Below are 4561 nucleotides of genomic sequence, written 5' to 3' on the forward strand. Positions count from 1 at the left end.
AAAACAATCAGAGACCCGCAAGGAGATGTACTAGGTTTGATGAACCCTTTGTCAAGTAGCTCTTGAATTTTCTTCTTAATTTATGCATTCTCCAAAACTGATATTCTATACATGCCAATATTTGGAAGTGGTGCATCCCGCTGCAATTGAATCTCATGTTGGATTCCTCTTTTTGGAGATAACCCCTCAAGTTCTTGAAACATTTTGTCATAAGTGTTAACAACTTCAACCAATTCATGCTTGAGTTTAGAATCACTTTTTGAGAAAGCTTCAGATTCAACAATATCTTTATCTTTAGTCATCAACAACACAAAATTCTTACTAGCATTCACAAGCCTTTTCCTTTGGCCAACACTAACAAGAGATAAGTTCATCTTCTTGCAATGTGTTGTAACAATATACTCAACTCCATCTTTGAAAAAAAGATATTCATTCTCATGACAATAGCATATGGCTTTTCGGTCATAATAAATATGGAGTCTTTAAGACAATGCCACAAATATCAAGTGGTACAACATCAAGCTCTACCTCATCTATAAAATTAGCAGCGATGGCAAATTTAAGTTTACATTTTCTTGTCATTTGAAATTTGGAATCATCACAAACCCAACCCAAAGGGTAAGGTTTTGCATGAGGTGTAGTCTCTAAATTAAGTTTCTTGACAATTGCTTCAAAAACCAGATTGACTTGAGACCCATAATCAAATAATGTATCAACCTTTGTATGTTTTGTAATGACCCTAATATGGAAAAGTTCACTTCTTTCTTTATCATTTTAAGATTCAATAGGCTTGCTAGAAGAACTCGTACTTGCATTAGAAGCTATCCCTTTTATTCTCATGGTTATGATTTTGGTTTCATCACCTGAATCAGATCCTAGATCTTGTTGAGTTGTAGTAGCAGTGTTTTGTTTCCATTTGTTATTGAACTTCTTTGGTCTCAATTCTAGATGTAATTTCCAACAATGGTCTTTATCAATGCCATGTTTTGAACAATGTTTACAAGTAAGTTTCTCTCCCTCTTTCTTGAAAGTAGCATTCTTCTTACTTTTTCCTTTAATTTTCCCCTTTCCTTTGTTTCCATATTTAAAAGGTTTCTTGCTAGACTCTTGAGGAAAATTCTTGCCTCTTGATATTAAATGAGTTTCCCGAACACATACTTAATCTAGATTGGTGGGATTAAACATAAGTATAGTATGCCTCAAATAACTATGTAATCCATCTATATACTTAAGGAGAGTATCTTGGGAGGTCAAATCAACACCCAAGATTAAAGTTCTTCTTCTAAATTCTTGTGCGTAACTTTGAACACTCTCAGCTTTAACTTGTCTAAAATTTTGCCAATCCATAACTGCTTTTTGCATGTATGCTAATGGATAAAATTGCCTTCTTAATGCAGCTATAAAATCATTCCAAGAAGAGATAACTTTACAACTTTTCTTCAAATCTTCTTGAGTTATGGCCTCCCGCCATATGAGGGTTGTACCTCAAAGCAAAGAGAAGCAAGTTGGATCTTGGTGATGTCATCATCAATCTTTTGAATCCTGCAATGGACTTCAATTTGACGAACCCAATTATCCAACTTTTCAGCATTTACTTTCCCATTGTACATTGGCAATTCAAACTTGACAACTAGCTTAATCAAAGGAGACTTAGCATGTCCTCTTGGAGATGTAGGAGAAGTAGGTGTATGGGATGAAAGAGGTGAAGAAGGAGGTGAGGATGGAGTTGTAGATGGAGGTGAAGGAGGAAGAGGAAGTGGAGGCTTACTCCCATTACCACCATCACCTTTTGGTTCATTAGAACTTTCTCCTTGCAACCTTATTTTTCTTTCATTGTACAACACTTTCACCATTTCAGTCATATCAAAGAAATCCTTTCTAAAAACTCTCTCATCTTCAAACATCAGTTCTTCTCCTTGTCCTTATTCATGTGCCATGACTTATGGAGTTTGTGGCATCCTTGAGCCAATTTGAGGGTTAGGTTCCTCAAGTGTTCCTTCTCTTCTTCTCAATTTAGACCTTGTAAGCATTCAAAAACCTTGCAAATCCTGTCAAACCTTCACAAAAACCATGCTCTGACACCAAACTAATCCAAAATTAAAAAGAGAAGGTTTCATGAAATGATTTGGAAGCTAGTTTATGTATTTTAGGCAATGGGTCGCGATTGCAAAAGTACACAAACTAAAGTAAATTTTGCAGAATTTTAACAATTAAAATGGACAACATGCAGCATCAAAAATAACAAATTGATGACGGAGTTCACCCCTCCTACGCTACGTCTCCAAGTCCAACTTCCAATTGTGCCATTTTTAATTATATGCTCAAATACATCAATATACAAATCTCAATTTGCACAAAATAACACTGTCATTGCATCCAAAATGCCCAAAACGCCTATCTAGGCTCTTCTTGGGCTAAAAAAGGTTGACAAATGACCAAGATAAGCCTCCTTCAAACTGCCTACAAATAGCTCTTCAAATTATTCCGCTCTGCCAAACTTGGCAACAAAACGATCACGTTGTCTATTGGCTTACCGCTCAGTTAGAAACCCGAAGGTCCTGAGTTCAATACCCGATTTGGGGCGAATGTTACGTTGTAAAAAAATATTAAAGTTTTAAATAATATTAGGTCGAAGCCCCCTCCTTATGTCGCGCGTATGGTCATTTGGGGCCACATGTGACCGAGGGGTGTGTGGCCTAATATTAGGCTGACGCCCCCTCCTTATGTTGCGCGTATGGTCATTTGGGGCCACATGTGACCGAGGGGCATTGGCCATAGGCCACGCACCCTCCCTGGGACTAGGGCGCAGGCAGGGTACCACGCGCCCCACCCCCTTCATTTCTGTTGTTGATCATGTGGCTTCCCGAAAACCGTGGACCAAACTATCTGCCACTTCATTCTAAATAAAAATGATTGACCATATATGTTAAGAACCACTTGTATCCTGGTTGGTCAGGTGTTTGTTGCGCAGATGAGAGGTCATGGGGTTGAACCCTGCGAAGTTGGTCAATCGCCTAAACAATTTTTTGGCGCCAATCCTAGGGCCACGTGGCGACCTCTCATTGGCCCAAATCACGAACCCTCTAACCAATATTAGCGTGCCATGTGTCTTCACGGGATTGGCCTGTATGCCAGTCATACAATCCAGTCAGCCTACTGACGTCAACACCACGTCATCGTACGATCTGCACAGTTAGCCCTGCAAGTTGAATTTTTAGTTAATTTAACATGTAGTATGTCTAACTAATAGACGAAATTATTATTTTCCAAACATTTATTTTGTCCAAACTCCAGTAGAAATTTTTAAATATTATAAGTTTAAGTTGTTTAATTTGTAAAGAAAGAGCAGTTTTTTTAGGGCGTTGAATGTATTTATATAATCATGGTGCATTTTAGATAATAAGAAATGATAATGTTATCAAAAATTCATGCCAAAAAGTCATTTCTTCTATTAGTTAAACTATTTCTATAGTTTAATATAGGGAGATGTTTTCTCATAACATTACATTTTAAAATAATAAGTTTAAGTTGTTTAATTTGTAAAGGTAAAGTGGTTTTTTTAGGGTGTTGAATGCACTTACATAATCACGGTGCATTTTAAATAATAAGAAATCACAATCTTCTCAAAAATTCGTGCCAAAAAGTCATTTCTTTTATTAATTAGACTATTTCTATAGTTTAATATAGATAGATGTTTTCTCATAACATTACATTTTAAAATAATAAAATAATATTTCCATTCATATTAAAATAAAATACTTTATCTCTCACCTTAATTTTAGATCAAATAAATAAAAGTAAAATATTCCTAATTTAGTTTATAAAAAGTTTATGAACTTTATTTTAAGAGAGACGTGTAATTTATTAACTATTCAATATGAAATTGACACATGATCTCTAAAAATTAAACGGATATCATTACGAAAGGGATGTGTAATTTATTTTATGTTTAATTGATATATATATATATATAACAAAAACATATTTTTATATTAACCATAAATAAAATATTTCAATGTGATAGGTAACATAGAGAAAGATAAAATAATTAAATTGATTTTTTTTGTACATTTTCAAATTTTTTAGAGAGATGTATGATTTATATGTGGCATTTAAAAAATATTATTAATAATAAAATTTCAATGTAAGTTATAAATAAAATATCGTATGAATTTTGAAAAAATAAAATTATATATATATATATATATATATATATATATATATATATATATATACACACTTTCTAATTCAAGGTATGAGGTAGATTTAGAAATTGATATAAGGAGAATTTTAACCCCTTGAATGTTTATTATGGATTTGACATATAACATTTAAAAAAAAATTAATAACAAAAATATTTCAATGCCTATATATAGAGACAAAGATTATATTGCATGGATATATGCATTTTACTTTCCAATATGAGAGGAATGTATATCTAAAAAAATATTAATAACAAAAAGAAAAATTAATATGAATATTGTGAGGTCATAAATACAATATTTCAATGGCCACGTTGATTGAAATATTTCATGTCTATATGTGTGTGTGTGTGTGAGAG

The sequence above is a fragment of the Pinus tabuliformis genome, chromosome 7, assembly GCF_031772625.1.
Source record: "Pinus tabuliformis cultivar Carrire ecotype Pingquan chromosome 7, CPIR1, whole genome shotgun sequence".
Taxonomy (NCBI): domain Eukaryota; kingdom Viridiplantae; phylum Streptophyta; class Pinopsida; order Pinales; family Pinaceae; genus Pinus; species Pinus tabuliformis.